The following is a 9,487-nucleotide window of genomic DNA, read 5'->3' as shown; positions in this document are numbered from 1 at the left end:
GAAAATTTAACTCCATACCTAGTTGGGAAACCTGAGAAGATTTGAACAAATTATCAATAAATATCCCATTTTCAGCCATGGTCCATCCTTACCCTGTGTCTCACAGCTAGTTTTCACAGTTTAGAAATCTAGTAGTCATTTGCTTTTTAACCCAAAATTTAGTGTATCCCCACAGTCACGTTCTGATATGCTTTTCCCAGTGGGAAAAAAGAGACACCTCAAAATTGTTGATATTTATACAGAAGTGTGTCCTTGTGTGGAGCTTCCCAGGTGGCTCAGGGGTAAAGAATCCATCCGCCAATGCAGGAGCCGAGGGCTCGATGCCTGGATCAGGATCGCCTGGAGGAGGAAATGGCAACCCACTCCTATATTCTTGCCTGGGGGATGCCATGGACAGGGGAGCCTGATGGGCTACAGTCCAGGGCATAGAAAAGAGTCAGACACAGCCTAGCAACTGGGCATACATACAAAGTCATTGTGAGATCACCTTTCTTACATACCTGAGAAGAAAGAGGGTGGGGAACCAGTGCTTTATAGAAAACCACTGTGGCAGGAAGAGGAAATGCAAGAATTGAACCCTGACTTCTCCATGACTTGTGTAATCTTTGGGAGGTTTCTTGAGGCCTAGTTTCTTCATCTATAAATGAAGTTGGTAATAACTGTCTTGTAGGGTTGGAGTGGATTAAATGGGATGTTCATGCAAGCAACAAGGACCAGTGACTGGCACGTTATAGGCCTTTAAAAATGACAAGGCTTCTTCCCCGAACTTCATTCCCTCTTTTTCTCCTTCCCAAACCTTTCCAAAGTCCTTAAGCTTGAACACACATGGCTCCGTTTGTAGACTTAGTGCTGAGAAACTCAGTCCTGTCTGACTCTCTGCGACCCCATGGACTGCAGCCCACTAGGCTCCTCTGTCCATGGGATTCTCCATGCAAGAATACTGGAGTGGGTTGCCACTTCCTCCTCCAGGGGATTTGACCCACCCAGGGATCGAACCCACATCTCGTGCATCTCCTTCATTGGCAGGCAGCTCCTTTACCACTGAGCCACCTAGAGTTTGTGGACTTAGTTTCCCTTAATTCCTAATTGAAGACCATCAACATCAGGACTTATAAGTCCCCCACCAACCTCATTATTTTGGAATGAAATCACCCTACCAGATCTAGGATCCAGCCCCAGAATTCTTCTAGACCACCAATTGACCCAGAATCGTTCCCTTTCCACCCCCCTCCACCCCCTGCCATGGTTCCTTATCCACTGGAGTTTTTACTGCTTTCTCTTTATAGCATTCCAATCCATGCCCTTCTCCAAACTCTAAAGTTGATTGGCCACCAGAAAACTACTAGAGCTAATCAATGAATTTAATAAAGTCATGAGTTACAAAATTAATACACAGAAATCTTATATTACTCTACACTGACAGTGAAACATCAGAAAGAGAAATTGAAAAAAAAATAATCCTGTTTATCATTGCACAAGAAAGGATAAAATACCCAGGAATAAGCCTACTTAAGGAAACAAAAGACATGTATGCAGAATACTATAAGACACTGATGAAAGAAATCAGATGACACCAACAGATGGAGAGATACATCATGTTCTTGAATTGGAAGAATCAATATTGTGAAAATGACTATACTGCCCATAAGGTTGATAGGTAGTTCCCCAGTTACTGCCAACCCTCTCCCCTGAGGATAGGGGCAAGTGCATATTAACTCATTCCCCCGACACCCGCCCCAAGTTTTGGGCCACCACCTATATTACCCATTTGCCCCTCTTATCTGAGTGGATACTAGTACTGAGAATTCATTGATTCAATTATTCAACAAAGTGAATAGCAGCAGATACTGTCTTAGGAGCTGTGTATGTTAGTCATTCAAAAGTGTCTGACTCTTTGTGATCCCATGAACTATAGCCCACCAAGTTCCTCTCTCCATGGAATTCTCCAAGCAAGAATACTGAAGTGGGTTGCCATTTCCTCCTCCAGGGGATCTTCCCAACCCAGGGATTGAACCCATGTCTGCTGCATTGGCAGGCAGATTCTTTATCACTAATACCACCTAAGGATATCCTGATAAAATAACAGTGCTTTCATGTAGCTCATAGACTATTGAGAACATGGAAAATGTGTTCATAAGAAAAAATATAAGAAAGATAAATGAAAAGTTCCTTGAAGAAAATAAACAGGGTGATGCAGTGGGTGGCAGGAGGGGACATTTGACCCAAGAGCTTAGTGAAGGGAGGAAGCTAGCCTTACAAAAGTCTGAAAGCTGAGCCTTCCTCCAAAAAGTTAGAGCTCCTTGGGCTGCCATGACTGGGGCTGGCTTTCAAGGCCAGGTAATTTTTAGAGAACTCCAGTCCCCTCCAATGAGTAGATCTCTGCGGGTCACAGTTCTCAAAATGCCGTCCAATCCCAAGTCTCTGAGGTTCTAGAATACTTTAAGCACTTTTTTCACACTCACAACAGCCTCAAATCTTTATTCACTCATTAATCCATTCATTCAAATGTTGATCTAATGTCAACAGTATTGTAAACAAAATAATAGGTGATGTGGGTTACAAAGATGAATAAGACATGGACCCTGGTCTCCAGGAACTTACAGGTAAAGTTGACCTTAATCATAGGTTGGGGGACTTCCTATCCCTGGGGGTCCAGTTGTTAAGACTTTGCTTTCCACTGAAGGGGCGTGGGTTCGATCCCTGGTTGGAGAGCTACAGTCCCACATGCTTAGCAGCCTAAAAACCAAAACAAAAAACAGAAGCAATATTGTAACAAATTTAATAAAGACCTTAAAAAAATGGTCTATGTTAAAAAAAAAAATAGGTTGCATTTAAAGGTACAGTAGAGACACTGTTGGGTTAGCATTAGCTAAAACATTGGGAGGGTGAGTGGTTAGAAGCCAAGTAAAACCGATTGAAATGAGAGCCACTGAAGAGTTTAATACACAATAAAATGATGATCAGACAGGAGAATAATCAAATAGGCCAGATGAGAGCTGACGAGCGTCTGAACTAAGGCAGAAGCAAAGAGCATGGTATGGAGGGGCTGGATATAGAAAGTTTTAAGAGGTAGAATAGATTGGGTATTTCTAAATATCTGACAATCTAATGAGGAAGACATTGCTGCACTCTTCTATCCTCCCTTACCTGAATATAAGACAACCTGGAGTTGCTAAAGCAAAGAGCTGGGATAGAGATAGAGTGACAGATGAGACCGGATCCTGCCTGGCAAGGTTGGGAAATATGTAGCCTTGGGCTTTCACTCCCAGATACCACATCATGGCAGACATCCCCTATCAATCATGGTGCGCCTTCTTATTGAGTTCAGATGTAGCATCAGATCCCCTTTCAACAAGAGGCTCCAGGCAGGGAGGGCAAAATCCATCAGGGTGGGTGCAGTAATTGAAACCTAATCACCAGTTTGGGTGCTGGGCTTAGAATGCCGTAAGACAAGACTTTGTCATTACTCAACAGGCAACAGGAAGCTATTGATGGCTTTTGAGACAGAAGACTGACATACAAAGGACGTTATTTTTGGTGAAAATATGAAAAAAGGCAGGAAGGGTAAGTGACTGGAGGCATGCAGATGGGTCAGAACATTAATTACTGTCTTTGATGGCTAGTAACCAGGAAAAGAGAAAATGATGTAAAGATTAAGCCGCAGTACATCCTCATGGGGCTTCCCCAGTGGCTCAGCAGTAAGGAATCTGCAATGCAGGAGATGCAGGAGACACAGGTTTGATCCCTGGGTCAGGAAGATCCCCTGGAGGAGGGCACAGCAACCCACTCCAGTATCCTTGCTTCGAGAACCCCACGGACTGACAAGCCGGGCAGGCCACAATCCATGGGGTTGCAAAGAGTTGGACACAACTGAAGTGACTGAGCATGAACGCATCCTTGTATTTGCCAAAACATCTATATTTGTATTGGCCAAGACATCTGTATTTCATGACGCTGGGTACCAATTTATCTTCATGTATCTTATCTCTGAGTACGTTTATGCATATGAAGCTTGATTGTGTTTTGTGTCTACCTGCCACACAGTCGCAGTGAAACTGACAGTGAAATTTGATGAGAACTACTGTTACAGAGGGGCTTCCCTGGTGGCTCAGAGGTTAAAGCGTCTGCCTGCAATGTTGGAGACCCAGGTTCGATCCCTGGGTCGGGAAGATCCCCTGGAGAAGGAAATGGCAACCCACTCCAGTATTCTTGCCTGGAGAATCCCATGGACGCAGGAGCCTGGTGGGCTACAGTTCACGGGGTCGCAAAGAGTCGGACACGACTAAGTGACTTCACTCACTCACTGTTGCAGAAGGTCAGCAAAGCGGACAAGATTTTGGTAACAGGTAGCTCTGGGTTTCCTCCCAATACTCAAGTCCAGCTCAACCTGCCAGCAGCTTCTGATCTGAGCGTTTCAATGCTGTGGACTTCCCTTTGATTTTCAAATCAAGATGACCTTGTTTAAGATGACACCCGTTACAGACAGGCCATCCACGTGTGCAGAAAGGGCGTTGGATCAGAAATTGGGAGGCAGTCACATGAGGTCTCTTTTGTAAGGGCACTAATTCCATTCCTGGAGGCTCTATGCTCCTGACCTAATCACCTCCCAGAGGCCCCACTTCCTGGCACTATTACATTGAGGGATTAGGATTTCAACATGCAAATTTTGGGGGGACACAGTCTATAGCAAGTGTCAATAATCAAGAAGATGCAAAGAAGTGGAAATGGCACATCTCTACAAACTTCATTTTTATCTGACTTCAGCATAAATATTTTGGGTTAGAAATTTTTGTTCTTTTCTTTTGCAAGCGTTCTTCAGGGGTTGAGTTGAAGAGAATGGCAATTACAATATACTTTCCATAAAAACAGACCAAGTGGTGAGGAAGAAGCCATTCTTGGATGAAAAACCTGGATAAAAGAGAGGACAGTGGTAGATAATCAGGAGTTGGCTTATTGTGTATCTCCATATTACATATTTAAGCATGTATATACATATGTATGTAGCAAATTAACATAAATATTATATGCATCAAGAAGAGAATTGGGAGGCAGAGACCCTAAGATATGAATAACGGATGAATTACGTACCCTTGCCTTTTTCTTACTTGGAAAAATAGAGTCAAAATAAATGTTCTCTAAACATACTCCAATATTTTGGCCACCTAATGCAAAGAGCCAACTCACTGGAAAAGACCTTCATGCTAGGAAAGACTGAGGGCAAAAGGAGAAGACAGCAACAGAAGATGAGATGGTTAGATAGCATCACTGGCACAGTGGACATGAGTTTGAGCAAACTCCAGGAGATGGTGAAGGACAGGGAAGCCTGGCGTGCTGCAGTCCATGGGGTCACAAAGAGTCAGACACGACTTAGCAACTGAGAAACAACAGAAGACCCTCATGTGATCCTAATTCTCTCTGGCTCTCCAAGTATCACTGAAAGCTGCCGTGGGAGTGGCCATTGGCTGTAACCAAGAGGAGTGGGCACCTCCGCTTATGAAATAAAACCCAAGGAGGACAGCACGCAGAGGATTCTTACCCCGGCTTTGCATCTCACATCTCCAATTTCACCCCAAACTTCTGGCCATGGACTGAGGATTCTGATAAAACCCCAGAATACATGGGGTCTTTCCAGGGCACTGACATAATCATTTATATGTTTTACAGAGAGCCTGTCCTTAGGATGTGCCCCCACATCTCCTTATCCCACAGAAATCAGGAGGCATTTGCTGTGGGGACCTCCAACTCAATGAATGATGAGGCCTTAAACAATTTACCAACTCTTCTGTAGCTAACAGAGCAGCCGGTGCTTCATCTTGCATCACTCTATCACGACACCAAATCAGCTCCATATGGTGGGTGAGACCCAGATCACAGAACAGAGGGCCTGCCCATGAGGACATCTGGAAGTCCTTTAACACATGTGCCCAGAGAGACTTGAATGGATCATTTATAGTCGGTCCTGGGCCCATGTGCTGGAGATACCATTACCGTGCTTTATCTGCCATGCAGAGGACTTCCTGCCCGAATAATGCTTTCATTTTGGTTTTATCACTGCTGTGTATTGGAGGGCTCACTTTCTTTGGAATATGTGATCTTTATGTGATAAATGACTCTGAACCCACCCCCCAATCCCCAACATTTAGAGCCAGATGGTGCCAAGTATCTATGATTACAATAACCCAGGGAAAAACTAGACATGGATCCCAAGGATTCTGGGGATCACTGATACTTATTGGGGTCTATAAGATTATGGGGGGAGTGAATCAGCCTGTCTTGGAAAGCAGCCTGGGCATCAGGAGATGTAATTCGGTGTTCAAGTTTCTCTGGAAGTTGGAAACTGGGAGATCAACTTGACAGGTGTTGGCTCTCTTATTGGGGTGGCCCACTTGATTTCCCTCTCCAAAATTTTACAGAGCACCTGATATCATAATGTTGCATTTGCCAGTATACCATAAGAACATGATGTGGGCTTCCCTGGTGGTCCAGTGGTTAAGAATCTGCCTGCCAATGCAGGGGACACTGGTTCAATCCCTGGTCCAGGAAAATCCCACAGGCCATGGAGCAACCAAGCCCGTGTGTCACAACTACTTGGCCCATGCTCTGCAACAAGAGAAATCTCAGCAGTGAGAAGTCCATGCACCTAGAGAGTAGCCCCCACTGGCCTCAGCTAGAGAAAGCCCACACAGCAACAAAGACTGATGCAGCCAGAAATCATTAAAAAATTTTATAAGAACATGTGTACAGGCACAGATACATACTCTGAAATTCATAACTACTATAAAAATTAAGACCAACGAGCAATATTTTCATAGACCCCCAAAGAATTCACCACTGTTGGAATTTAAGGAACTAGAATTATCCTCTTTTATTATACACCATCTCTGTGCTATAAGTACAGCTGAAAACTCCTGAAAGTAGATGGAAAATATTTACTAAGCACCTTAGTAGGCTGAGGGGCTTCCCCAGTGGTTCAACAAGAAATAATCCTCCTGCAATGCAGGAGACACAAGAGACACATGTTTGATTCCTGGGTCAGGAAGATCCCTTGGAGGAAGAAATGGCAACCCACTCCAGTATACTTGCCAGGAGAATCCCATGGACAGAGGAGCCTGGCGGGCTATAGTCTATGGGGTCACAAAGAGTCGAACATGACTGAGCAACTGAGCACGCACACACACAAATACACACACACCTGATAGGCTGAATAATGCTCCGCAAAGATGCGTGCGTGTGTGCTAAATTGCTTCAGTCATGTCCGTCTCTATGCGACCCCATGGATTGTAGCCCACCAGGCTCCTCTGTCCATGGGATTCTCCAGGCAAGAAAACTAAAATGAATTGCCATGCCCTTCTCCAGGGGATCTTTCTGATTTAGAGATCGAACCCAAGTCTCTTCTGTCTCCGGCATTGGCAGGTGGGTTCTTTACCACTATCACCAACTGGGAAGCCCACCCCACAAAAATACCAGGTCCTATTTCCCGGAACCTATAAATTACATGATAAAGAAAAAGGGTCTTTGTAGGTGTGATTAAGTAAATGGTCAGGAGTTGGCGAGATTATCCTGGATCATCTGGATGGGCCTTTGAAACAGCCACAAGTGTCCTTATACAACAAAAGCAGAGGGAGATTTGACACAGGAGAGAGGAGAAGGCAGCGTGGCTGCAGGAAAGTACAGTAGCCTCCAGGAACTGGAAGAGGCAAGACATGGATCTTGACCAGAACCTCCAGAGGGAAAACAGCCCAGTTGACACCCTGATTTTGGCCTAGTGAAATGAATTTCTGACTTGTAGCCTCCCAAACAGTGAAAGAATATAATCCTGTTATTTTAAGCCACCAAGGGTGGGGAAGTTTGTTAACAGCAGTGACAGGAAACTAACATAGGAACTAACATAGGTACATTAAAGTTGCTTTGGGACTTCCCTGGTGGTCCAGTGGCTAAGACTCTGAGCTCTCAAGACAGGGGGCCTGAGTCTGAGCCCTGGTCAGGGAATTCGGGGGCTTCCCAGGTGGCTCAGTGGTAAAGAATCTGCTTGCCAACGCAGGAGGTGCAGAAGATTCCAGTTCAATCCTGGGGTTGGGAAGATTCCCCTGGAGAAGGAAATGGCAACTCACTTCTGTTTTCTTGCCTGGGAAATCCCAGGGACAGGGGAGCCTGGAGGGGTACAGTCCACAGGGTCACAAGAGTCAGACACAACTGTGCACACACGCACACACACACACACACACACACACGGAATTAGATCCCACATGCAGCAACTAAAAACCCCACGTGCCCCAGTGAAGATCAAAGATGCTATGTGCTACAGCTAAGACCCAGCACAGCAAAATAAATAAATTTAAAAATAAAGCAGTTGTTTTGTGAATTCCCTAATGGTCCAGTGGCTAAGACGCTGCATTCCCAATGCAGTGGTGGTCCTGGATTCAATCTCCGGTCAGGAAACTAGATCCCACATGCCACAGCTAAGCCCTGGCACAGTCAAATAAAAAAACATTTTAAAGGGGTTGTTTTACATTAGTTGTCTGTTGTTGTTGTTTAGTCGTTAAGCTATGTCTGGTTCTTTGCGACCCCATGGACTGTAGCCCACCAGTCTCCTCTGTCCATAGGATTTCCCAGGCAAGAATACTGGAGTGGGTTGCCATTTCCTTCTCCAGGGGATCCTCCCATCCCAGGGATCGAACCCATCTCTCCTGCACTCGCAGGTGGGCTCTAAAGACCATCTGAGCCACCAGGGAAGCCCCTGATTTATGCTAGTACTCCTTCCTGAAACTGCTCTGCCTAAAAACGTGCTTTGGTAGAGCTGCATGTAGATCCCTTCTCTCTCTCTCCCCCTTGTGGTGTCCCCTTCACACTCTTCTAGAGAGAAAAATGTACCTCTCCTCCACCCTGAACCTGACTACCTGACTGTACTGCAGTACCCCAGGCTGTGAAAATGTCTCAGGGGACAGACCATTCCAATTGTCGCTGTCTGAGAAACTTCTTTTAATCAAGCCACTATAACCTCCATCCGAGGGTTGAGTCATTTCCCACATTGGTGATGCTTCTCTGAAGGTCAAAGCGCAGTGATTCCCCCGAGGTTGAGACACTAAATCCAGCACACTGTAGATTGAGGCGGCAGGAGGGATGGGAATGGGAACTTTATGGCTTTACCTCTCCGGCGCCCGGAATACAGTCCCGTAGTCATCACCCCTTAGGGAGAGTCTGCTGAGAGCAAAGCAAAGGAGCTGTCAGTGTGAAATACTGGAAGCAGTGGAACTTCACTTTAACACGGCCACAAACAAAGGGCGAGGGTCCCTGCCTTATCTCTTTATCTGTGTGTCGTGCGATTAGAACAGTCAGGATTTGCACACACAGACACACACACACACACACATCAGGGGAAGAACCGTCTGCTGCAGGCACGTCTTCTCTGCATTCTCACCATTCTCTGGAAAAGTAAAAAGTCAAATGACTGTCAGGTGCATATTTTATTTCATTTCAAGTAGGAGGA

The sequence above is a fragment of the Odocoileus virginianus genome, chromosome 17 (assembly GCF_023699985.2).
Source record: "Odocoileus virginianus isolate 20LAN1187 ecotype Illinois chromosome 17, Ovbor_1.2, whole genome shotgun sequence".
Taxonomy (NCBI): Eukaryota; Metazoa; Chordata; class Mammalia; order Artiodactyla; family Cervidae; genus Odocoileus; species Odocoileus virginianus.
The sequence above is the reverse complement of the archived record's forward strand: the minus strand, read 5'-3'. Positions refer to the sequence as shown.